The sequence below is a fragment of the Oreochromis niloticus genome, unplaced genomic scaffold, assembly GCF_001858045.2.
Source record: "Oreochromis niloticus isolate F11D_XX unplaced genomic scaffold, O_niloticus_UMD_NMBU tig00001025_pilon, whole genome shotgun sequence".
Classification (NCBI taxonomy): domain Eukaryota; kingdom Metazoa; phylum Chordata; class Actinopteri; order Cichliformes; family Cichlidae; genus Oreochromis; species Oreochromis niloticus.
This window is the reverse complement of record NW_020327294.1, coordinates 309319-337208: the sequence shown is the minus strand read 5'-3', so window position 1 is coordinate 337208 and position 27890 is coordinate 309319. Positions and strand designations below refer to the sequence as shown.

General features: G+C 42.2%; 2 long non-coding RNA genes across 2 annotated transcripts; one reads left to right on the top strand and one right to left on the bottom strand.

The window, feature by feature from the left end:
* The first annotated feature begins 9076 nt into the window (after positions 1-9076).
* On the top strand, positions 9077-27800 carry LOC106099033 (uncharacterized). Its single transcript, XR_001225338.3, has 3 exons — positions 9077-9205; positions 9489-9491; positions 27757-27800. It is a non-coding gene; the product is annotated as an uncharacterized LOC106099033 (long non-coding RNA).
* LOC112844728 (uncharacterized) lies at positions 9111-12195 on the bottom strand. The gene is made up of 2 exons (XR_003217463.1): positions 12140-12195; positions 9111-9203 (listed from the first exon to the last, which is right to left on the bottom strand). It is a non-coding gene; the product is annotated as an uncharacterized LOC112844728 (long non-coding RNA).
* Positions 27801-27890: the final 90 nt, after the last annotated feature.

The window sequence follows — 27890 nt, the reverse complement described above, 5'->3', positions numbered from 1 at the left end:
CTTAGGTTTCTGCCTCCTGAGCACACAGTCGGTTGGGGCCATCTTCCTGATGTATTCGTGGATGTTCGTTGTCTCATCCTAGATTGTGGTGCTGACACTCACTAGTCCCTGGCCTCCTTCCTTCCGCTTAGCGTACAGCCTCAGGGTGCTGTACTTGGGGTGCATCGTCAGGAGCTTCCTTGTCTTGATGTCAGTGGCTTCTATCTCCTCCATTTGGCCAACTTATTATTCCAGCAGGATACCTGATCACAGGCAGTGTGTAGGTGTTGATAGCCCGGATCTTGTTGTTACCGTTCAGCTGACTCAGGACTTGCCTGACCCTCTGCAGGTACACGTGGTTGCAGTTATCCTAGTTGCCTCTTCACGGTTCCCATTTGCCTGTGGGATCCCCAGCTCCTGTTAACTGTCCTCTATGTCTCCAATGGAGAAAACTTGAAAAAATTGGCTAAAATTATAGTTATTGAGAAACAAATTTAACAAATTTAACAAATTTGTTTCTCGGAAACAAAGTTGAAACAAAGTTTATGATATTCGGAAACTGTGTAAAGGAGGAAGAGATAGTATTATCTATAGGGGGAGTATTAATTGAAAGAGTGACAGAATTCCATTTTCTGGGTGTAATAGTGGATGACAAGTTAACATGGAAATCTCATATTGAACATGTTAAAAAAAAAGTTGGCAAAAAGTATTTATATCCTGGGTAATGTAAGATATATATTAGATTACAAGACAATGAGAATATTATATTTTTCATTGTTTCTACCCTATCTGAGTTATTGTGCTGAAGTATGGGGGAATACATATGTGACTAATATGAAAACATTATATTTATTACAGATGAGAGCGCTTCAAATTATGCATAATGTTAAATATAGAGAACACACTAATAGTTTGTTTATAAAATCGAAATTATTAAAACTAGAAGATATAGTGAAATTACAGACATTAATAATTATGTTTAGGGCAAAAAATAAAACAATACCTCTTAAGTTACAAAGGTTATTTTTATTGTATTCAGAAAATGGGGATGGCAAAGGAAGTTTTATTTTAAGCAAAGGCACATGTGTCCAACAGTCATAGGCATAAGAAACTGTAATTCTCTCAATGATCATCTTAAGTGTTGTACAAATGTTTCTAAATTTAAAATCTGCTATAGGAATAAAATGATAAACCTATATGAAGAAGTTGAAAATAACAGAATTTAATTGTAGAAAAAATGATCCTTTTCATTTGATATTTAGTGGTATTGCTCATTATTGAGTATATTGTTCTGTTTGGTTTGGTTTGTTTTGTTATGTGCAGAATATTGTCAGTGTAATTTTGGTTGCCTACTTCTATTATCACAGATAGGGGGCAGGTGTCAATAAGAATTTATTCTTCTTCCTGCTCCTTTTCATGCATGGAAACAGTGTTACTTTAATTGAAAGGAAGGTTGTGTATAGGAAATGGATAACTGCTGTACCATGTGTGAAACAAAAAAAAAAAATAAATAAATAAATGTTGCCTTCTGGTAGTTTGATCCCCTCAGTTCTGACTACCTTCCCTCTCTTTGTTATCATCCGAATCCTGATGTCATTGCTGTATATCCTGGTGGTGTGGATCAATGAATCGATGTCTCGTTCACTCTTGGCATACAGCTTGATGTCATCCATGTACAGGAGGTGGCTCACAACTGCTCCATTCCGTAGTCGGTATCCATAGCCAGTCTTGTTAATGATCTCACTGAGTGGGTTCAGGCCTATGCAAAACCGCAGTGGGGACAGAGCATCTCCTTGGTAGATCCCGCACTTGATGGCGACTTGTGCTATGGGCTTGAAGTTGGCCTCTAGTGTTGCTCCGGCTACAGAGGATCCAGGTTTCAAGCTTCACCATGATTCTATCTTTCAGGTCGGTTCATCTCGCACTCAACGGTCCTTCTTCTTCTTAATCTGGGGGTGGGGGTGATGATATCTCCCCCTGGCTCCCCCTTGCCGTAGCATGTGTGTTGTATCTCGTCAATCCCTAGCTGTGAGAGATTGACGAGCTCTAGCTGAGAGAGCAGTGCCTTCTTCCGAATGTTGGAACACTGATCTACTAGTTGTTTCGCCGTGAGTGTGGATGCTGGGTATCGAAGATTCCATAGGTCCCTCATCCTATTCATATAACCCCTTCGGCCAGGGTTACTTGCGTAGTAGCATTCCAACAACGCCCTGTTTTCGTCTCTTGCCCACCGACTCCTTGGGTGATGCTGTCACTTGGTGTTCGCTCTCTCTGCGGTAGAGTATCACTTCCTGTTCCTGCTCAAACACAGTGGTGTTTTTGAGTAGCTTATCTGCTTAGCAATTTAATTAAACTTTTAAATACATTCTTTTTTCATTGTATAATTTTCACGAGTTTCATCCGAAGCACACTTTCTGTGTAGTCACTACCTAATTTATAGCCAAAGGATTCACTCACTGTGTCTGTGCTGTTTCGCTAGCTTAGCTTAGCTCGTAGCCGACTCGCTAGCACCATGGCTACTTCACCTGTTCCTCCTGCACTTTCCTGCTCATTGTGTCAGATGTTTAGTTACTCCTCGGCCTCCTTTAGCAGTAATGATACTTGTAACAAATGTAGCATATTTGCAGCTTTGGAGGCCAGGATTACTGACTTGGAGACTCGGCTTCACAGCCTTCATTCACCCGTAGCTAGCCAGGCACCTGTAGCTGGTGCAGCCAAAGATAGCGTAGGCCCCGCTAGCTGTTCCCCGGCAGACCCCAAGCAGCTGGGGAAACAGGGCGGCTGGGTGACGGTGAGGAGGAAGCATAGTCCTAAACAGAAGCCCCAGGTACACCACCAACCTGTTCATGTAACCTTCACTAAAGCTGTTTCTGTGCTGTGATGAGCTCTGAAACCTGACTGAAACTCTTCAAATAAGCCATTCCTCTGCAGATGATCTGCAACTCTGCTTCCTGGTCCCAACTCTGCATATTCATATTTTGGGGGGTTTAATAAATTTGTCCATATTTCTAGAAATGAGAGCTGCTCCATCCAAAGTGGGATGGATGCCGTCTCTCCTAACAAGACCAGGTTTCCTCCAGAAGGTTTGCCAATTATCTATGAAGCCCACATTGTTTTTTGAACACCACTCAGACGGCCGGAAATTTAAGGAGAACATGCGACTAAACATGTCACTCCTGGTCTGATTGGGGAGGGGACCAGAGAAAACTACAGAGTCCGACATTGTTTTGGCAAAGTTACATACCAATTCAGTATTGATTTTAGTGACCTCCGATTGGCGTAACCGAGTGTCATTACTGCCGACGTGAATTATGATTTTACTGTATTTACGTTTACCCTTAGCCAGCAGTTTTAAATTTCCCTCAGTGTCGCGTGCTCTGGCCCCTGGAAGACAATTGACTATGGTTGCCGGTGTCTCTAGCTTCACATGTCTGAGAACAGAATCACCAATTACCAGAGTTTGACCCCCGGCGTGTGTGTCGCCGAGTGGGGAAAAACAGTTAGACACATGAACAGGTTGGTGGTGTACCTGGTGCTTCTGTTTAGGACTATGCTTCCTCCTCACCGTCACCCAGCCGCCCTCTTTCTCCAGCTGCTTGGGCTCTGCCGGGGAACAGCTAGCGGGGCCTACACTATCTTCGACTGCACCAGCTACAGGGGCCTGGCTAGCTACGGGTGAATGAAGGGTGCGAAGCCGAGTCTCCAATTCACTAATCCTGGCCTCCAGACCTGCAAATGTGCTACATTTGTTACAGGTATCATTACTGCTAAAGGAGGCCGAGGAGTAACTAAACATCTGACACAATGAGCAGGAAAGTACAGGAGGGACAGGTGAAGTAGCCATGGTGCTAGCGAGTCAGCTACGAGCTAAGCTAAGCTAGCGAAACAGTACAGAGACAGTGAGTGAATACTTTGGCTATAAATTAGGTAGTGACAACACAGAAAGTGTGCTTCAGATGAAACACGTGAAGACTATACTGTAAAAAAGGAATGTATTTAAACGTTTTTAATTAAATTGCTAAGCAGATAAGCTACTCAAAAAAACACCACTGTGTTTGAGCAGGAACAGGAAGTGATACTCTACCGCAGAGAGAGCGAACACCAAGTGACAGCCTGAAAAGCCTTCAGTTAATCCAAAATGCTGCAGCAAGAGTACTGACAGGGACTAGAAAGAGAGAACATATTTCTAATGTTTTGGCTTCCCTTCATTGGCTTCCTGTTAAATCCAGAATTGAATTCAAAATCCTGCCAAGTTTTGAACACCAACGTTGAGATGCTAAGGGAGATAGGACTTCTGCGACAGCCTGCTAGCTGGCCTAGCAACTCACCGGACTCGCCTGCTACCCCTCCCCGGGCAAGGAGGCGTCGAAGGCGGTGCGCTAGGACAAGGAAGCGGGGCAAGCGCGGAGGTGTCCGAGTCAGGCTCGAGGCTAAGCCAACTTGCCCAGCCATACCATCGATCCTCTTGGCCAACGTACGATCTCTGGACAATAAAATGGATAACATTCGACTTCTGAGATCAGCGAATCGCAGAGTAAGTGACTGTTGTGTGCTAGTTTTCACTGAGACATGGCTTAATGACAACATTCCGGACTCGGCCATACAACTGGAGCAGCTAGCATGCTACAGAGGTGACAGGGCTCTCGTAGACGGAGGCAAGACCCGAGGTGGCGGGGTCTGTGTTTACATCCGTGACGAATGGTGTCGTGATGCCACTGTAGTACGCAAACACTGCTCATCACTGGCGGAGTTCATGATCGTGAAGTGTCGCCCTTTCTACTTGCCCAGGGAGATAAGTTCGATCGTGTTGGTCGCTACTTATATACCTCCATCTAGCAACAACAGTGATAGAAATGCGGCGCTGAACGAACTGTATCAGGCCATCAGTGAGCAACAAACAGCACACCCAGACGGTTTCATCATCCTCGCAGGAGACTTTAATCATGCTGATCTTAAAACTGTTCTCCCAAAGTTTCATCAGCATGTACATTTTCCAACAAGGGGAGACAACATATTGGACATGGTCTACACACAGGAAAATGGAGCATACAAAGCCATCCCCCTCCCCCACATCGGCACCTCTGATCACCTCACTGTTATGCTAATGCCAGCATACAGACAGAGAGTGAAAGTCATCAAACCTGTGATGAAAGAGGTAAGAGTGTGGCCACAGGAGGCCACCTCTGCTCTTCAAGACTGCTTTGGGTCAACTGATTGGGACATATTCAAGGAAGCAGCCACCTACAATAACATCATAGACATTGAGGAGTACACAGACACGGTGAGCTCATACATCACCAAATGCATTGATGATGTTACACAAATGAAAAGTATCACAACTCGAGCCAACCGGAAGCCATGGCTAACAGGAGATGTCCACAGGCTGCTGAAGGCCAGAGACAAGGCCTTCAGAGCTGGGGATGAAATACAGGAGAATGCTGTTCATAGACTTCAGCTCAGCATTCAACACCATAATACCACAACAACTCATCTGTAAACTGGACAGACTAGGCCTCAGCACCTCCCTCTGCAACTGGCTGCTGGATTTCCTCAGCCAGAGACCTCAAGCGGTGCGTGTGGGCAACAAGGTCTCAAACAGCATCACCCTGAGCACGGGGGCTCCACAAGGCTGTGTGCTCAGTCCTCTGCTCTTCACCCTGCTGACACATGACTGCACACCAACCTACAGCTCCAACCACCTTGTGAAGTTTGCGGACGACACAACGCTGGTGGGGCTCATCACCAAGGGCGATGAGACCCACTACAGGAAAGATGTTGAGCTCCTGACCACGTGGTGCAGAGACAACAACCTCCTGCTAAATGTTAGCAAGACCAAGGAGGTTATTGTCAACTTCCAGAGAGGCCACACCTGTCACCCCCCATTGAACATCGACGGCGCTGCGGTGGAGAGGGTGAGCAGCACCAAGTTCCTGGGGGTGCACATCAGTGAGGACCTCTCCTGGACCACCAACACAGCATCACTGGCCAAGAAAGCACAACAGCGCCTCTACTTCCTGCGCAAACTCAAGCGGGCAAGTACTCCACCACCCATCCTGACCACATTCTACAGAGAAACTATTGAAAGCATCCTCTCCAGCTGCATCACTGTGTGGGGCGGTAGCTGCACTGACTATAACAGGAAAGCTCTACAACGCATTGTGAGAACAGCTGAGAGGATAGTTGGTGTACCACTCCCCTCCCTGCAAGACATCTACACCACCCGCCTTACCCACAAAGCCATCACAATTGTCAACGATGCAACCCACCCCGCGCACTGTCTGTTCAGCCTCCTGCCCTCCGGAAAAAGATACAGAAGTCTCCGCTCCCGCACTACCAGGCTCACCAACAGCTTCATCCACCAGGCTGTGAGACTGCTGAACTCTCTCCCCTCCCGGCTCCCAGCCAGCAGAATCACCAGATTGGCAGAACTATAGGAAGACAGACTGGACTCTACCCCCCCCCCCCCACACACACACACACACACTCCACAACAAGGAAACACTCTCTACATTCCTGACTGGAAACAACTACCTCTGCATTACAATTGCACACACCTGCTGCTATATATTTTTAGTATTTTTTTAGCACTATTTATATTATTTATATTACTATTACTGCTGCTACAGTCTTATGCTGCATTAAAACAAAAACACTTACCAACCACAACCTGGGACTACCTCAAGTAGACTAGTACACTACTTTCCAGGGCACACTGTGGAACACTTTATTATATGTTAGGTCCTGTCTTCTTATATCCTGTATGTTACCTAAATGTTGTGCATCTGCACTTTATTGTTGTCTATGTCTGTGCATGGGACAGTGTGAAACGTAATTTCAATTCCTTTGTATGGCAAGTACATCTGAAGAAATTGACAAATAAAACTGACTTTGACTTTGACTTTGACTTTGCTCCTCACATACAAGGTCTTAAATAATCAGGCCCCATCTTATCTTAATGACCTTGTAGTACCATATCACCCTATTAGAGCACTTCGCTCTCGCTCTGCAGGCTTACTTGTTGTTCCTAGAGTATTTAAAAGTAGAATGGGAGGCAGAGCCTTCAGTTTTCAGGCCCCTCTTCTGTGGAACCAGCTTACAGTTTGGATTCGGGAGACAGACACTATCTCTACTTTTAAGATTAGGCTTCAAACTTTCCTTTTTGCTAAAGCATATAGTTAGGGCTGGACCAGGTGACCCTGAATCCTCCCTTAGTTATGCTGCAATAGACGTAGGCTGCCGGGGATTCCCATGATGCATTGAATTTTTCCTTTCCAGTCACCTTTCTCACTCACTATGTGTTAATAGACCTCTCTGCATTGAATCATAGATGTTATTAATCTCTGTCTCTCTTCCACAGCATGTCTTTATCCTTTTTTCCTTCTCTCACCCCAACCGGTCGCAGCAGATGGCCGCCCCTCCCTGAGTCTGGTTCTGCCGGAGGTTTCTTCCTGTTAAAAGGGAGTTTTTCCTTCCCACTGTCTTATTAGCGGCTGCGGTCACAGAGAAACTTGCATGTGTCTGTTCGGGAATGGCATGCTGAGAGGAGGTCCAATGTTTATGTTACTGACAGTTTCAAAATGACAGCCTGAGGTGTTCTTCGGTAAACTGGACTACCGGACAGAAGGAACTGAGGTCCCGCCACAAAATCTTTGGTGAGCAAAACACTCCAAACACTCCACGACGCGACAACGAAGAGGGGCAAGCACAGGCTATGAATACAAAAGGTGAACAAGGCTAAGAGGGAACAGCTGGGAGACACAGCTGATGACAATTACACATGACGAGGCAGGGGACAGAGGACGTGGACCTTCAACGTAAAACAGGAAATGTGACATGCATGCACAATTCAATTTCAATTCAATTTAATTTTATTTATATAGCGCCAAATCACAACAAAAGTCGCCTCAAGGCGCTTCATAGGTACAGAGAAAAACCCAACAATCATATGAACCCCTATGAGCAAGCACTTTGGCGACAGTGGGAAGGAAAAACTCCCTTTTAACAGGAAGAAACCTCCAGCAGAACCAGGCTCAGGGAGGGGCGGGGCCATCTGCTGTGACCGGTTGGGGTGAGACAAACACGGGCAAAACACTATGCTATGACAAGAGAGGGAATACAGAGACGTGGGACCAGTGCAGGCACAAAGACACAGACTAGACACAGCACAGAGGGAGCTTTAACTATATACTTGAAACCAAAACCTAAGAACAAGAAAACAAGACTTAACCCGAACCCTAAGATAATAATAATCAAAACGAAACAAGTGAGTCCAAAGACTCAGGACCCTGACACCCAGAGCAAAGGCATCTCAGTTTAGATGAGTGGGGGGTTCACAAACGGAGGGTCCATGTTGCGAAACTTAAATCCGGAAATCGATAAGAAAGACCATCTCTTATGTCCATTAAATTTTGGCGAGTGTATACAAAAAGACATGACATGTTGCTAATTGAGAAACAAAAGAAAAGTAGAATTAAACACAAAAAACAACAGTTGCTTAAGGGCGCTTGCAATGAGGCTGTCATACTCTGCGTAATGTAAAAGTAATATAAATGGCCATTTTGTTTTGGATTTCAGTGTCAGACAGACTAAACCAGAGAAGAAGAAATGGCCTGCATTTGTACAGCGCTTTACTCAGTCCCTAAGGACCCCAAAGCACTTTACACTACATTCAGTCATTCACACACTGGCGATGGCAAGCTACATTGTAGCCACAGCTGCCCTGGGGTGCACTGACAGAGGCGAGGCTGCCGGACACTGGCGCCACCGGGCCCTCTGACCACTACCAGTAGGCAAACATGGGGTTAGTATCTTGCCCAAGGATATTTGGCATGCAGCCAGGAGGCAGCCTGGGATCGAACCACTGATCTTCTGATTGGTGGCGGACCTGCTCTACCTGAGCTACAGCCACCCCTACTTTACCATGAAAACAGACTTTACCATGAAGATCCTTAATGTGGATCAGTATAATATCAGCCTTATGTCTGCAGTTTAGTGTCAGCACAACTTTCACATCATATTCATCTCAGCACAACTAAAACATGGTGACTGACCCCAGAGTTTCAAGTCCACATACTGGACTATCCAGAAAACCACACAGCTGCTTCACTCCTGAATCCTGCAGCTTGTTGAAGCTCAGGTCCAGCGCTCTCAGATGGGAGGGGTTGGACTTCAGTGCTGCTGTCAGATAATCACAGCTGATCTCGGACAAACCACAGCTCCTCAATCTGTATATAGAATGAAAGATGTAAGTTTATTAGACAAAATGTGTGCTTGAAGTAGGCTCAGAATGTAGAAGTTTAGAAAATGGAAACTCCAAACAGCTGGAGCCGACACGAAGCAGCTTCAAACAAAAATAACAAGAGAAAAATTTGAATCTTTCAGTTCAAAGTCATACATTTCTAACAAGAGTATTTTAAAGACAGCATCACTGATGATAATCTTCTATTCAGTAAAAAAAAAAAGTTTTAACTCTTTATCTCTAAAAAACAAAGCTGATCATGGAGACCCAGCAGGTCAGCTGATCTTTAACTACAGCGACAGCACCAGCATCTTTAACTAAGTGTGAGAGGTGAGCAGTCTTTGGAAGCCTTTACTGTCTGATAGTGATGTTTAAACGATGGCTCACAGCAGGATTTGGATTGTTATTTTGCTTTTCTTCGATTATTATGTCTAGCTTCTTCTTCACAGATATTCTCTGAGATATTCTCTGAAATGTTTCCCACTGTTGGACAAACTTTCACAGTTTCTCCATAAAGGAGATCTCCTGTGGAGTCCATCTGTGCACACACAGTACTACCAAACTCATCTCATACTGAACACACACACTTTGTAGGAATCATCAGTACTTTGACTATTTCTCAGGTTAGGTTCAGATTAGCCATTTAGCATTTGTCCAGTTTGAGTCACAGAGCGTAACATGACGTAACAGAAGCTGATTGGTCAGCTGCAGTGATGGTGGTGGAGCAGCATTAATAATGATGCTGTTGTAACCACGGTAACTTCTGACCCCACTTCCGCCAATCCCTTTATAGTGGCGGGAATGAACTCTGTATAAGTTCCGGGTCAATCAGCTGCATGTCCCCTGCTCCTCTGGCTGTTGTTGTCCCTGTGGTCGGCATACTTGTCAGATATTGACAACTTTTACACTACTACTACTACTAGTTGACAGCGTGCAATAACCCGGCCGATTCATTCATCTTTACACCACCTCACAATCGACTCAACGGTGAGTTATTTGTTTGTTTTGTTTGGTCACAATTAATGAAAATGCGGAGCCGCGGTCGCACACTCTAAAACGCCGGTAAGCTAATGCTAGGCTAGCGACAGTAAGTGCAATTACTAGTTTTATTTATCGAATATTGTTGTTTTTGTTTATTCCACTATGGTCGAATGTTGAATTAACGTATCAAGAGTTGAACGAGTGATTTGAATTTTGTAGTTTTGTCCGTTTTGGATGTTTTTTGTTACTTTTCTGATTAAATGCCAAAACGGCCTATGAGGCTTTTGCATTGAGTTAAAATCCATTTAGATTGAATCTGTTGCGCAACACCTGTGATTAAATGAGTTTTGTAAATATATTTGATTAACTTTGGATAATGTTTATTAGCTTTATTGCTGATATACTTTGATGGGACCCATGAGAATGTTTTTTTTCTATGATAGTATTTTGAATGATATTCATTATAAGAGATGATGTTATGATTTGTTTGGTTTTTGGTTTATTGATTGTTGTATAAAATATGGCATTAATTACTTGACTTTGTTATTTATGGATTTATTTATTTGTTTTTCATAGCAGTAGAATGCTGTTTCATTTTCTTCTGTGAATGATTTATGTTTTTGACCTTGTTTAGGTCAGGTTTTTTTCCCCCCCGATCAGCCCTGATCAGCGCGGGATGGCGAGCCACCCGACCACCGCTACGTTGCGGTAGGAATCGTAAACCTATGGACTGAACTAAACTATTGACACATGACCTATCACGGGTCCATGGAACTAAACTAAATCTCATACTGGACTAAACCTCATCCCACCTCCTTTTGGAACTTAATAAGCTGTTTTGTATTGTCACCATCATTATTGTTTGTGATATATATGCATATATTTTTTTATTTTTTTGTACATCTGTCTATATATTTCTCATAACATAATATATATATTTTTGAGCTCTATTTTTGTTTCCTGTGTTTTATTCACACACTCAGGCTCTATAGTCGAAGTTACTTCTGATAGCTCATTGTCTATGAAGCTGCAGTCAGGCGCCCTGGTCCTTTAACCGCGTTACACTGTAGAACAACAGGAACACAGGGATATCAGACTGTTAGTGGGTTTAGTCATTCCTGCTGCACTGTTTGTCCTTCTTATTGAAGTGACCTGCTGAGAGCTCACACTGTTCTCTGTAGAAATTATGTCAGTCTGACTCGTCACATGTTTGGAGGCATGTTTGATGTTTGCTCTTCTGGAAACTCTCAGTATCAAATATGGAATATGTGAAGCAATCGAGACATGCTTCAGTCTGTATGGACCTGTTTCTGTAGCTGCCACCATCATTCTACATGCTTGTACATCAGCTTTTGAAATCCTGTCTGCTGTTAAAGTCTTTATTTATTACTCTTCACCTGCTTGACTGTCAGTGTGTGGGCAGAGCTGCCTGAGCCCCGCCCACACAGAGACAGCTCCTCTCTGGAGCTAAACTTCTGCTTCATCTTCACCTCTTTTCTTCATCCTACATCTCTCTTTTCTCTTCTTCACTGTTCTGCAGCCACGGAGACTCACAACTGTTAACACACCCATACCTGACCAGCTAGCATTACCCAGCATGCTGTGCAGCAGTGTCAGTAAAAAAAAAAGTGCAATAATTTCTGCTCCAAATTGTTTCTGTTTCACAGATTGCTGTGTGCTGTGACCTTTGACCTGCTAAAGAGAGTGAGCTGTGGATTAGTCATTGTTGTGCCTGTTGTGCCATATGTTCACTAACACTGTTTGAAATGTGAACATTGTTCTGCTATTGTCAATGGACTAATCCAGAGAAGAGGAAAACAGACTTTACCATGGATATCCTCAGTGTGGATAAGTATAATATCAGCCCTATATCTGCAGTTTAGTATCAGCACAACTTTCACATCATATTCATCTCAGCACAACTAAAACATGGTGACTGACCTCAGAGTTTCAAGTCCACATCCTGGACTATCCAGAAAACCACACAGCTGCTTCACACCTGAATCCTGCAGCTTGTTGTTGACACTCAGGTCCAGCTCTCTCAGATGGGAGGGGTTGGACTTCAACGCTGCTGCTGTCAGATAATCACAGCTGATCTCGGACAAACCACAGCTCCTCAATCTGTATGTAGAATGAAAGATGTAAGCTTATTACACAAAGTGTGTGCGTGAAATCAATCAGTGTTTTGTAATCTGTTCAGAGCTGAAGAAGGTTCAGAATGTATTAGTTTAGAAAATGGAAACTCCAAACAGCCGAACTCAACAGCATCAGCATCAAACACACACAACAAGAGAAAAAAAACTCTGAATGTTTCACATTAAAGTCGTACATTTATCATAAAAACATGAAAAAGTCTTGAAAAAGTTGTGTTTTTCATACAAGGAACCACACTGCTTCACTTTTAAAGGTAAAGTGTAAAAGAAATTGCCATATTTGAAGTCAAACAACACCTTTTCCCAGTCACATTATTAAAGCAGATGAACTACAAGCTCATTTTCATTCCAACAAGTCATCTTCTGACCTGGACTAACAACACTGGTCTCTATGTGCAGCTGGCTGTGAGATTAGTGCTCAAGGACCGTCTACAAATTGCAACACTGAAAGAACGTCACACACAAATTTGCTTCCAGCACTTTCAAACAAACGTCTACTGTCATTGTGTTAAAGAAGTCCAGATGCTTTTCTTTCCAAGCTCCTTAGTGTACAGTCATTATTTTCACCAAACTCTGTGAAGTATTTTTTTGGGAAATTCAAATGGGATTCAAATGATCAGACAAAAGAGGGTCATGACTAAATCTGATGAAATTGTGTATTAGCAGGAAGTTATTGAATCATTTTCCTCACCAAATCAAATAAAATGATTGACAAACATGTTTTTACAAACTCAGTGTTGGACTTTGATCAGCAGGATAACCCTGATGTTTAAAGTCAACCATATTTGGAATTTCCCACAATAATCAAACCAAGTGGTTTTGAAAAAACTCCATCATATTGTTGTTCAACATGTCGCAGGGTTCCTCTGGGATCACTTGAACTTGTAGAACTGCAGCATTTTCTAATGATTAGAGTCTGAAGTCAGAATATGATCCACTCACTTCTAAATCAACACATATTTAAACAAGGTTGTGATCAAACTGCATGAGATTATTGTTGATCATCAGAAATCCTCGGGCTCAGGCCCACAATGATTTCCAGTTTCTTTACTGTAAATGCAACATGTACAGCAGGTCCTGAGAAACATTAGCAGCATGACAGCTGAGTGTAAGCTTCTTTTTCTCACTCTTCATCATTAATCACCCTTTTTTTCATTCATGTCCTCGTCACATTCATTTTTTAACACTATTACACTTCAGTAACAGATTCACTCAAATACATGATCATGATTTATACAGATGTGAGGACAATGCATCTGTTAGCTCTTCTTTCTTTCATGCTTAAGCTTATGCACTGATCTACAGCTGACTGAAAATCTGAGTCATTTCCTCATTCATAAAGTCAAAGCTCAGAGGAGTTCATCTGCACAAGTTTACCTTGTTATGAAAGTAGAAATCCACTCCAACATTAGTTCACTAAAAATAAAGCTTTTACAACCAATTGGTCATCAATATATCAGGTTTGGGATAGCACTGACATCACAGATTTACCATCAGCTCAGAATAAAATCTATGAACTCCATCTTTGTAACTCTGAGACTCTGTGGAAATTGTTGCTGTCAGATTGAAGGTTTTCTGCACTGCAAACATTTACTGTGTTGCATACTGGTCAATGATCAATCATTGTTTGATTAGAATCAGTCGCACTGATGGAAACGTGTGTCACATGTGGATTTTGGAGATGATGTGAATATCTAAGGGAAGATGAGGCTGAAATGACTTAAAGACTATAACTGAACTTGAACATTTTAAAAGCAGATGCTCTGATTTTAATCTGATTACATATCATCATGAAATGTAATCATGTTACAGCTGAATCATTAGATTTCAAATCAAATGTAAAGTTGGGATTCATCTGATCAAAGTTGAAGCTTCAGTGCTGGAGCTGTACACTTGGTGATGGTCACAAACTGCTTTGATGGTAGGTATGCTGCTCACTGATTAGCATTGTCATTATAATAGAGGATGGATTTTGTATAAACTTTATTGAGTCTGTGATGATGACAGAGTGACCCACACTGATTCAAACTCTTCTTCCCTCCTGTTTTTCCATCACAGTCAGCAATCAGCACAATTAAAACATGGTGGCTAACCTCAGAGTTTCAAGGCCACATCCTGGACTCTCCAGAAAACCACACAGCTGCTTCACTCCTGAATCATGCAGGCTGTTGTTACTCAGGTCCAGGTCTCTCAGATGGGAGGGATTGGACTTCAGTGCTGCTGCCAGATAATTACAGCTGATTTCCGACAAACCACAGGTCCACAATCTGTATAAAGAATGAAAGATGTAAGTGTATTAGACAAAGTGTGTGCTTGAAATTATTCAGTGTTTCATAATCTGTTCAGAGCTGAAGAAGGCTCAGAATGTAGAAGTTTATAAAATGGAAATGCCAAACAGCTGGAGCCAACATGAATCAGCATCAAACAAACACAACAAAAGAGAAAAACTCTGAATTTTTCACATTAAAGTCGTACATTTATTATAAAAACATGAAAAAAAAGAAAGCGGAATCGGCTGTTCAAACCGGCACAAGGCTGCCCGCTGGGATTGAAACGATGGGACAAGGCGTGAGTTCTCAAAATGGGCTCATTGAGTGCAGCACAGATAAGATCTTGGAGAAGCTTGCGGCTGTCGTGAACACTCAGAATAAGACCTCTGAGCGCAAATTGGATTACATCTTGGAGAAGCTCACTCAGAGCTTATCAAATTGTTCTCTTGTTATCAAATTGTTCTCCCACTAGGAGCTCAGTCTGAGTGGAGTTTTTTTCTCCTCCTCTCTCCTCATGTTACATATTTTCGTTGTTTTTTTTTCCCTATCAGCCTACCTTTCTGACATGTCTCCCCAATGTGATGTTTGTGTAAAGTTGGTCAGAAGGTTCCTTTGTAAGTGCACATGCGCCATTAGCATGCTGCCTGCTGTAACCCTAATTTCCCTCGGGATTAATAAAGTATATTGATTGATTGATTGATTGATAGAATAACACTTCTGAGCGCAAATTGGATTACATCTTGGAGAAGCTCACTCAGAATAACACTTCTGAGCGCAAATTGGATTACATCTTGGAGAAGCTCACTGCGGTCCCAAGTTCTCAGAATCTGCTCTTTGAGCACAAGAATGACAACATCACGGAGTGTAAGTTTGATAACATCATGGAGAGGCTTACGGCTCTCCAACAGGAGATTGAGAGACCAGTGTCGGACTGTTAGAACAGCTTCGAAATTCATACGAGTTGTTCACACTAAGGTAAGAACCACCATCACTTCATGCAGCTACCACTTCTGCGCCAGCTGTGGTCTCAAGGCTGGAGCTGTACAAAAACACCCTGTGTTTGTGACTGTGCTTTGACTGTTCTTCCTATCCTATGCAAGGCCACCTGGGTTGGCTAAAAGACTGTTTACTTAGCCTGGTAGGGCGAAGGACACTGTCTCAGCTGAACTCTGGACACATACACACACACACAGACATATACATACACATGCAGATATACACTTATCCCCCCTCCCCCTCCAAATGCCTTCGACGCTTATTCCGTTCCGATGCAAACGGTGGATCAAGGAGACCAGCGCATATGCTGCAGGCCCGGATGCACTGTCTACACTGGCTGTCTCTCACCCTTTACCCATCCCTGTTGCTTGTCATGTGTTCTATGGTGTATTAGAGTTTTTTATGTGCTATGTGCAGAGGTGTTTTTTTTTTCTATTCTCAAAGTGATCTCCCTGTTGGAGCTCAGTCTGGGGGGGAGTTATTTTTTTCTCCTCATCTTTCCTCATGTTGTGCATTTTCCATTGTTATACCTCTCCGACTTGTCTTCCCCATGTGATGTTTTGTGTAATGTATGTATGGTCGGAAGGGTAAGATGGCGCCGCCATTGAGTGCAATTGGTCGTGAAGCGAGATCGATCAACTGGAGACCAGACAACAAACGACAGAGGCACCAGACAAATGCAATCAAACGATGAGTTTATTAACACAGGAGAGGAACCATCAGCATATGTCTTACTCTGACAAAAATACATTGAATGCTGGTTTTATAGCATAGAAAATTAATGCCCACACACACATCTTTTCTATAACACCTGCCTTTTAAGGTAATAAACTTCAAGCTTCGGGATCGTTAAGAGCTAATAATTGACCCTCGTCACCAATCACTAAGTAAACAGAATTGGCGCCGGTCTCAAAAAGAAGCAGAAGACACTTTGGCCTTCGCTCAGGCCTGCTACTAGATTAATATGTGTATTGTAAGCATGCATGCAATTAACCTGCTATGTTCTCATCTTCTCTCAACATGTATCACCTGGACACTCTCACCAGTGAAGCTTAAAACCCTCTTGGATGGAACATCAACTCTAAACAAGCACAGTTATGCAATGAACTCAACCGGTGAATAGAAAGGTCAATGTGATAACAAACATATTCAATGCAATATGAACCCTATAAGAAATATTACTGATAAAATAATACTGTAAAACATGTTATCAATGCATTTATCATAAGGCAGATTATATGGTAACAATAAAAGAATCTCTGAATCCTAACAGTCGGCAGCCTTAACATGAAATTTCCCACTTGTGGGACTAATAAAGGTATCTTATCTTATCTATCTTATCTTAAAAGACTTGAAAAAGTCATTTTTTTCATTCAAGGAACCACATGGCTTCACTTTTAAAGTTGAAGTGTGAAAGAAATGGACATATTTCAAGTCCAACCACACCTTTTTCCAGTCACATTATTAAAGCAGACAAACTACAAACTCATTTTCATTCCAACAAGTCATCTTCTGACCTGGACTAACAACACTGGTCTCTATGTGCAGCTGGCTGCGAGACCAGTGCTCAGGGACCATCTACAAAGCACTTTCACACAAACATCATCATTATTTTTTTAACCAAACTCTGTGGAGTCCATCCATCCATTCGCTTCCGCTTAACCTTTTCAGGGTCACAGGGGGCGCTGGAGCCTATCCCAGCTGTCATAGGGTACACCCTGGACAGGTGGCCAGTCTGTCGCAGGGCTAACACACAGGGGCAGACAACCATTCGCACTCACATTCACTCCCGCATTCACACCTAGTGGCAATTTCGATTATCCAATTAACCTATCCCCACAAGCTGCATGTCTTTGGACAGTGGGAGGAAGCCGGAGTACCCAGAGGTAACCCACGCAAACACGTGGAGAACATGCAAACTCCACACAGAAAGACCCCGGCCTGATGGTGGAATTGAACTCAGGACCTTCTTGCTGTGCAGCAACAGTGCTAACCACCGTGCCACCATACTGCCCACTCTGTGGAGTCCTTTATTGGAAATTCAAATGTGATTCAAATGGTAAGACAAAAGAGGGTTATGAGGAAATATGATGAAATGTTGTGTATTAGCAGGAAGTTATTGAACAAATTTCCTCATAAACCAAACAAAATGATCGACAAACATGTTTTTACAAACTCAGTGTTGGACTTTGATCAGCAGGATAACTCTGATGTTTAAAGGCATTTTAGTCTCGCTGTATGAGAGTCAAATTATTACTCAATATATATGGATGCTGTTTTTAAATCGAGCAGATATTAAACTACACTAAGCTCAAATATCTGACAGAAAGTTAATCCCTTTTGAGTTAACCCCTTTTTACAGGCCCAGGGGCCACACACAGCTGGCCTCCATCCGAGAGACAGGAAACAAAACCAACTCTCATAAAACATACATACAGTGGGATGCAAAAGTTTGGGCAACCTTGTTAATAGTCATTATTTTCCTATATAAATCCTTGGTTGTTACAATAAAAAATGTCAGTTAAATATATCATATAGGAGACACACACAGTGATATTTCACAAGTGAAATGAAGTTTATTAGATTTACGGAAAGTGTGCAATAATTGTTTAAACAAAATCAGGCAGGTGCATAAATTGGGGCACCACAAAAAAAAGAAATGAAATCAATATTTAGTAGTGGTGCAACGGATCAAAAATCTCACGGCTTGGATCGGATCACAGTTTTAAGTCATGGATCGGATCAATTTTCGGATCGGCAAAAACAGAAAAAAAGACAAAATTTTAACATTTACTTATTAACTTATTTAATTATTTTTGGCCTATTAAAAAGATTCAACTCAAGACTCATTCCACGCAATTATATAAAAACAAATTAGGGTGCAATATAGGGCAGTGCAGGGCTTTGTATCTACCACTCCGCTGTGATATAATGAGCGGTCACAGTCACGTAGCTTTCCATTGACCTGGAGGTCCACCCATTTGTAGTTGGGCAACAGAAGATGCCTGGGACAGTTCAGCCATAACTTTAAACTTTTCCTGCTTACACATGCCTGGGTACGATCTTGTCACTGAAGTGGACGCGCAACCGGATATCATAGCATGGATCAAGCATGTTCATCATAGTTTAAACCCCTTGTTTTGCACAAGGGAATACGGCCTCCCGTCTGCAGCTAAACACCCCAGTAGCTTTTGTAATAGCTTTAGCCCGGTTGGATTGGGCAGCAAAGGGCTGCTTAAATGCCGCAAACTCCTCTGCTCCTCCACTTGGACCACTAGCACTGGCCATAATTATCGCTTGATAGACTGACCACGCGCACCATACACAACCTTTTTATCCTTCTTTTTCGAATCTTCGGATCAGGTGCGTGCCGAACCGTGGAGTGGGATCGGTTCGGATTACGGATCAACCGTGATCCGTTGCACCACTAATGTTTATTAGATCTGCCTTTTGCAGAAATTACAGCCTCTAAACACTTCCTGTAGGGTCCAATGAGAGTCTGGATTGTGGTTGAAGGTATTTTGGACCAGTCCTCTTTACAAAACATCTCTAGTTCATTCAGGTTTGATGGCTTCCGAGCATGGACAGCTCTTTAACTCACACCACAGATTTTCAATAATATTCAGGTTCGGGGACTGAGATGGCCATTCCAGAACGTTGTACCTGTTCCTCTGCATGAATGCCTTAGTGGATTTTGAGCAGTTTTTTGGGTTGTTGTCTTGTTGCAAGATCCAGCCCCAGCGCAGCTTCAGCTTTGTCACTGATTCCTGGACTTTGGTCTCTAGAATCTGCTGATACTGAGTGGAATCCATGTGTCGCTCAACTTTGAAAAGATTCCGAGTCCCTGCACTGGCCACACAGCCCCACAGCATGATGGAACCACCACCATATTTTACTGTAGGTAGCAGGTGTTTTTCTTGGAATGCTGTGTTCTTTTTCCTCCATGCATAACGCCCCTTGTTGTGCCCAAATAACTCAATTTTAGTTTCATCAGTCCACAGCACCTTATTCCAGAATGAAGCTGGTTTGTCCAAATGTGCTTTAGCATACCTCAAGCGGCTCTGTTTGTGCTGTGGGCGGAGAAAAGGCTTCCTCTGCATCACTCTCGCATACAGCATCTCCTTGTGTAGAGTGCGCCGAATGGTTGAACGATGTACAGTGACTCCATCTGCTGCAAGATGATGTTGTAGGTCTTTGGTGCTGGTCTGTGGGTTGACTCTGACTGTTCTCACCATTCGTTGCTTCTCTCTATCCGAGATTTTTCTTGGTCTGCCGCTTCGAGCCTTAACCCTTTATGACCTACCATAGAACCAAGTCCGCCAGAGCTTACTTTATATTTTTACATGCTGTAGTGCCATTTTTAGGAGCATTTCAAGCTGCTATACATCCATACAACTATTATAGCCCAGATTTTAATAATATGTATGCATTAAGTCCATAGTAACTACATAAATTGCAAAAAGGTGCAATAAACTACAAAAAAACTGAAAATCATTTTTGGCTTTTTTACATATATTTCTACTTAGAGAAATTTAAGAGGTTTATCCCTCAAAACTTTAAATACAAAAAATTTGCAAAAAATAGTTTACAACAACAGGAAATTTATTTTGAGTGTCTTCATAGTTTTATTTTTGAGATACACTATTTTTTATAGTGCAGAAAACAAATCAAAATAAATCCTATAATGCAAATTTGCAAAGAAAACAGCATTTGCATCAAAACAAACTATTTCCAGCAGTGCAATTTGAGTTATAAGCATCCCAGAAACTATTCAGAAAATCATGAAGTCAAACATGACTTTTAAAAACACCAGTATAGGCTTATAAGGCCTATAAGTAAAAAAAATATCTTTTCCGCAAAAATGACATCACTTCCGGTTTCAGGCAGGTAATGGCGGATATTCGATAGTTCGCACTGACGTCTGTTTCAATGTAGGAAGTGTTATGAACAGCTGATCGCATCGGCAAAGCGTGTTTCTGGAATATTATGTTTTTGTTGCTGCAAGTGCTTTTTATGCAATTTTTGCAAAGCTACATGTGGAAGGAAACCGTGACCTAGGGCAATTGTTCCCTCATCTGGGGCTCTCCTCAACTTTTCCCAGGAGGGTGGCACTGATGCCCCTCCAATGGTCCTCTATGGGCTCTTGCAATCTGGGGCCTCTGGATGTCTAGGGCCTGGATCTCCTCCATGCCTGCTTCATGCCCTGGGAGATGGGGCTATGGCTCCCCACACCCTCTAGCTGTTCACACGGGTGTTCACTGTTAATAGACACAAACTACATCTTTCTTGGCTGCTACCTCAAAGCACATTGTGCACTAGTGTTGTGTCAGTCGCGAACAAAACGGCTCTTAGAGCCGGATCTTTGAAGTGAACGATGTGAGCCGGCTCCTTATTGGTAGCCATGGGTTTTTTTTTTCTCTCACTCTCTCTCTCTCACTTTTTTTACGCTTCACTCCGCACGCGAGCCTTGTGCTTTGCGCTGGGAAGAGGGGGGAGGGGCGGTAGTTACACTCGCAGTAGCACAGGAACAGAGCAGGAGGGAAAGAGAGAGAAAGAGAGCCAGGGGCAACAATGTCACATTAGAAAGATATAGTAATCATCCATAACTATTTTAAGTTGCGGATGATAAAGAATTCAGAAAGTTTATTCATGCAGGCCCATATGACAGAGAATGTGCATCTTCTTTTTGTTTTCATATTTTAATTTATATTTAATTGTGTTGTGGTTTGCAGTGTTTTGTGTTGTTTCACTTTAAATTTGTTTAAAAGGAAAAAGCTGAAAATTTAAATAGTTAAAAGTTGAAATGTAAATAGTTGGTTTTTGTATTATATGATTTCTTTATTACATTTTATGTGGAGTGAATAAATAAAGTATATTTACGGTGGCCGCTAGAGACAAAGCACGTACAAACTCCAAAACACGTACGAACTCCAAAACACGAAAAACCTCCGTAGCACATACAAACCCCGAAGCACGTACAAACTCCAAAACACGTAAAAACTCCAAAACACAAAAACATTCCGAAGCATGTACAAACTCCGAAGCACGTTCAAACTCCAAAACGTACAAAACACAACAGAAGTGCTCCAGGATGCTAGGGGCGATGTTGAGCTTTTGTTACCTAGTGGCTACACAAGACAGGAATTACCAACAACCGGATTTGGTGTGTGGTAGTAACAGGTAAATTAACATTTTTTTTAAATTATTTGAGTATATATGAGTGCTTGTGTATAAATACACAAACAATACACAATTGCTTTCAATTGTGTAATTTAAGTGATCTAAGTAGCTCTGTTTTGGAAGTTCAGTTAACGCAGAGCTTCCCAAAGTGTGGGGCCCGCCCCCTGGTGGGGGGGCACAGAGCCATTGCAGGGGGGGCGAGGTATGAAAAGGGAAAACAAAAAACAAAAAACGCTTGGACACTGCTAGCACGGGGCGCCCACACAAATGTAAAGCAGGAGGTGAAGCATCGCTGAATATGTTTCCAAACCAACTTCATTCTAAGCCAAAGTCTAGAAAATATGGTGAAGCAAATCTTCCCTTTGGTTTCACCTGCACAAGTGCCAAGGTAGGTCTCCCCTGCCGAATTGGTTTTTCCTTCATCGGGAGCACGCCCTGGGCTGTTCAAATCACGGACAAACAGTATCCCACATTCTTGATTTTTAGTTCACAAACACTTGTTGTAACAACTAACTACTCCAGACATTTCGGAGATGTTAGCTCTTTATACAGTAAAGTTACAATGGGATACAAATAATATCAGGCTGATCCTGCCACAGTTTGTTCCCCTGGTTCAAATCATGGACAAACAGTATCCCACAGCTGTTTATGTTTGTAAACCCATTTTGCACAGAGAGGCATTTTTTGAAAAATTTATTGATAGCAATGTTGAATATTATTACACAGGAAAAAAACAACTACAGGTAAAATAATTACACCGTGACGTAAAATAATTACACAGTGACGTAAAATAATTACACCGTGACGCGTCTGTTTTTCTAAATGGAGGGACAGTAACTGCGTGTGTATATGTAAGCGTTTAAAAACTGAAGATAGTCAGATTAACAGTAACAGTATTTTGTCTCTATCTGCCATTCTGCAATTCATCTCATGTAAACAATAACGTGGCGCACAGCGTGATGTGAAAAAAGGCACATACCTTTGTCGTTGTGTGTCAAACTCTGTATTCCGCATCCACATGTAAACACAAAAACGTTGGAGTTTTAAAAAATCTCAGTTTTGGGTGATTTGAAACGCTGTTTACGTGTGGACAAAAGGTCCAAACTCATACAAACAGCTGCGTTTTCAAAAATACACGTGCAGGTGTGGACGTAGCATAAAAGAGTTAGTAGTTGATTTTATTACTACCGGTAATTTATTGCAGATAACTTGTATTTGCTTAATTGGTGGGGGGACATTTTTCTTGTAAAACAAAGGGGGCCTAGCATAAAAAGTTTGGGAACCACTGAGTTAATGCTAGAAATGTGTTTTGGAGTTTGTACGTGCTTTTTGGAAAACATATAAACATATATAAATAAAACCATGTTTTTTTTTTTACATTAGTAATTCCTTTTGTGCATAATGTTATATCGTTGTTAATAATAAATTGATATAAGTAACAAAACAACCTGAAGAGCCGGTTGGGAGCCAAAAGAGCCGGCTCTTTTTAGTGAGCTGAGCCGAAAGAGCTGGTTCTCTAAAAAGAGCCGGAAATCCCATCACTATTGTGCACTGTCAGTCCTGCGTGCTGCACAACAACATTAAATATTTCGTATTTACTGTTATTTACACTTAGCTAGATTAATGTGATGGTGTTGTGTTTATTATGTTGCTCTCTTTTTTTGCTTGTTTTCTATTTTTTTTTTCTCAACAGGTCATCCGGGAGATTTTTTTTCTTTTTAAGTGCCCTTTCTCACTGTCCCTCTTCCCCTCTTTTTTCTTTTCCTTCATCTTTCTTTCTCCCTTTCCTATCCCCCAGCCATGTCTGTCCCGTCTGTAACAACAGAAAATAAAACAAAATAAAATAAATAATAACAACAAAGGTTCATCACTTGGTAGGTGATCCACTCAGTAAGTCCGTTGGGTATCTTTGTTGGCCTTCAGACAACAATTCTGACAGCTAAAGAACCAAACGGGACAGGCAAAAAAAAAGGAAACTAAATTAAAAAAATAATAAAGACCACCATTTGATTTTCTTACATTTTAGGTCTTCCGGCCAAACATAGTAAAAACATGAGCATATCTATGTTTTCTGATAAAATGATGTGACAGGTAGAACAGAGTAAAGTGGTGGTGTTACAGCCGGCCTTTCTCGCCTCTGCTGCCGAGGCTGTTAGTCTCTCCCAAACTCAGCATCAGGACTTCCAAATGAAAGAAAACAGCAGAAGTTGCTTTACAAATGAAAGAGGAAGAGGAGAAGAAGAGGAGAGGGAGGCCACCCTGACCATCACTCCAGCTGAAAACATCACACTTCCATTAAAGTTGATGAGAAAATGTTGAGCAGGATGAGCTGCTGGCTCATCTGGAGGCTGTAGCAGCAGCTCACAGTCACAGTGGATTTCCACTCATGAAAAAGTTCTGGTCGCTTCATTTCTCATTTCATATCAGAGACTTTAAAGCTTCAGTGAAACTGTACTGTGATGTTTCCTTTCCATATTCCAGTGAGGCCTCCATAATGATTTCAGCTGTTCAACTAAATTAAATTAAATTGTATTTATGTAGCGCCAAATCACAAACAATAGTCCCCTCAAGGCCCTTTATATTATAAGACAGACCCTACAATAATACATACAGAGAAAAACCCAACAGTCATATGACCCCCTATGAGCAAGCACTTTGGCGACAGTGGGAAGGAAGAACTCCCTTTTAACAGAAAGAAACCTCCGGCAGAACCAGGCTCAGGGAGGGCCGGGGCCATCTGCTGTGACCGGTTGGGGTGAGACAAGGAAAACAGGATAAGAACATGCTGTGGAAGAGAGACAGAGATTAATAACAAGTAGGATTCAGTGCAGAGAGGTTTATTAACACATACAGTGGCTTGCAAAAGTATTCGGCCCCCTTGAACTTTTCCACATTTTGTCACATTACAGCCACAAACATGAATCAATTTTATTGGAATTCCACGTGAAAGACCAATACAAAGTGGTGTACACGTGAGAAGTGGAACGAAAATCATACATGATTCCAAATATTTTTTACAAATAAATAACTGCAAAGTGGGGTGTGCGTAATTATTCAGCCCTCTTTGGTCTGAGTGCAGTCAGTTGCCCATAGACATTGCGTGATGAGTTCTAATGACTAAATAGAGTGCACCTGTGTGCAATCTAATGTCAGTACAAATACTCTGTGACAGCCTCAGAGGTTGTCTAAGAGAATATTGGGAGCAACAACTGTCAGGAGTCGTGGTGTGGAGGGAAGGAAAAGAGGACTCAAACGCAGGACTCGTTGAGATGAGTGACAAACTGAAGGCCGTGTTTATTATAGAAAGTGGACAAACAGAACATGAAATAAAGGGCTGGCTGGCTGAATGACTGGCACAGGAATGACGGCAAGACAACTGTCACGGTCTGGCGAGGGCAGACTGTATGAATTGACGAGAAGGACCCAAAATGCAGACTACAAGGAACAGGGAACAAACTTGAATGTTAACAAAAAGCGAGCCATTTAATGAGGCTGGTAAAAGGTACAAACAAAAGGCAAGGCAAACTGAAGCAAAATTAACACAAACCTAAACTGGGAAATCTAAAGAAACAATATGAAAAAATCTGTACATGAAACCTAGAAACATGGCGTGAACAACAGACGACCTGACAAGGAATGAACAGAAAAACACAGAATAAATACACACAAGGGTGATTAGGAAAAGTGGAAACACATGGGGAAACAGCTGACACAAGTCTAACATAATGAGACAAAGGAAGCAAAACTGACTACACTGACATAGGACACAGACCTTCAAAATAAAACAGGAAACATGAGATGCAGACAAGACAATATAAACTTGAAAACATAAGACACGCAGGATGAAACACAAAGGGTGAGGGAAACTTAAATACAGGGGAAGAAAACACAAGGAGTCTAATAACCAAATGAACTTCGCTAATCTAATGAACTTAAACATAAACAACATCCAAATAAACTAAAACTTAAAACGCTGGGTCAACAGACCCAGGAACCTGACAACAACATCAATGACACGACAGTGAACTGAGGAAAACCGAGGACTTAAATACACAGACTGATGAGGAGATAATGGGAGACCGGTGAGTGAACAGCTGAACATAATAGTACTAATGATACATGGAATGAGCTGGAAAAACATTACACAGGTACAGAGGCTGAGACAGGAAACAGGAAGTGAAAAACATGGAAGTGGCAAAATAAACAGAACATGACAAAACTGAAAACACTGGGTCAACGACCCAGGAAACCTGACAACAACACCATGTAGTCCAAAGAACAAACCAGACAGGTCAGGGATAAAGTTATTGAGAAATTTAAAGCAGGCTTAGGCTACAAAAAGATTTCCCAAGCCTTGAACATCCCATGGAGCACTGTTCAAGCCATCATTCAGAAATGGAAGGAGTATGGCACAACTGTAAACCTACCAAGACAAAGCCGTCCACCTAAACTCACAGGCCGAACAAGGAGAGCGCTGATCAGAAATGCAGCCAAGAGGCCCATTGTGACTCTGGACGAGCTGCAGAGATCTACAGCTCAGTTCCATTGAGACCAAAATGGAACTTTTTGGACAAAATGCAAAACGCTATGTGTGGCGGAAAACTAACACTGCACATCACTCTGAACACACCATCCCGACTGTCAAATATGGTGGTGGCAGCATCATGCTCTGGGGGTGCTTCTCTTCAGCAGGGACAGGGAAGCTGGTCAGAGTTGATGGGAAGATGGATGGAGCCATCTTGGAAGAAAACCTCTTGGAGTCTGCAAAAGACTTGAGACTGGGGCGGAGGTTCACCTTCCAGCAGGACAACGACCCTAAACATAAAGCCAGGGCAACAATGGAATGGTTTAAAACAAAACATATCCATGTGTTAGAATGGCCCAGTCAAAGTCCAGATCTAAATCCAATCGAGAATCTGTGGCAAGATCTGAAAACTGCTGTTCACAAACGCTGTCCATCTAATCTGACTGAGCTGGAGCTGTTTTGCAAAGAAGAATGGGCAAGACTTTCAGTCTCTAGATGTGCAAAGCTGGTAGAGACATACCCTAAAAGACTGGCAGCTGTAATTGCAGCAAAAGGTGGTTCTACAAAGTATTGACTCAGGGGGCTGAATAATTACGTACACCCCACTTTTCAGTTATTTATTTGTAAAAAATGTTTGGAATCATGTATGATTTATGTTCCACTTCTCACGTGTACACCACTTTGTATTGGTCTTTCACGTGGAATTCCAATAAAATTGATTCATGTTTGTGGCTGTAATGTGACAAAATGTGGAAAAGTTCAAGGGGGCCGAGTACTTTTGCAAGCCACTGTACATTTCTTTCATGTAGAAATGAATTTTGTTTGCTGAAATTAAACTTTTGTTCGTTCAATCTACTTTTCTTCTCAAGATGCTACATTTGCGCTTCAAGAGAAATGGGAAAAGCGGATGTGTTTATCGGTGGATGTGTGAGTTATGGGTGGTTATGGCCTACTGCTGTATAGTGCTGCAGAACTGTGCAGCACTCTCTCTCTCTTTCTCTCTCTCTGTTTCCACACAAGCTCAAAGTCTCCACAGCCTGTTTTTATCTGCTATTATCAGATATTCAACAATCTCATTCACATCCCTCACACACTCTACAGCCTCATTGGTGCTGACTTCATCTTCACTAACCGATGGAGCACAAAATGAACCTGTGGAAGCGGAGAAACTGTCCTGTCAAACCTCTCCCCATCAAAAATCCACTTCTCTCAGTATTCAAATTAACCCTGCTCAAGTCTGTCACTTCTATTTGGAGCCAAAAGGGAAAACTGTTTTTCAGTCAATTGGAAAGACACATTTCTGAAAGAAGTCAAACTTCTTCACATTTGTCTTCAGACACATCCTGAACATTTATGAACTAAAGAAAGATTCAAACATCAAAGATCTGAAATATAGGAAAACAACAACAGCTGCAGTCAGTGAACTCACCTGAGAGTCTCCAGTCGACAGTTTGGACTCTCCAGTCCAGCACACAGAAGCTTCACTGCTGAATCTTGCAGGTCATTGTCACTCATGTCCAGATCCATCAGATGGGAGGGGTTGGACTTCAGAGCTGAGGCCACAACTT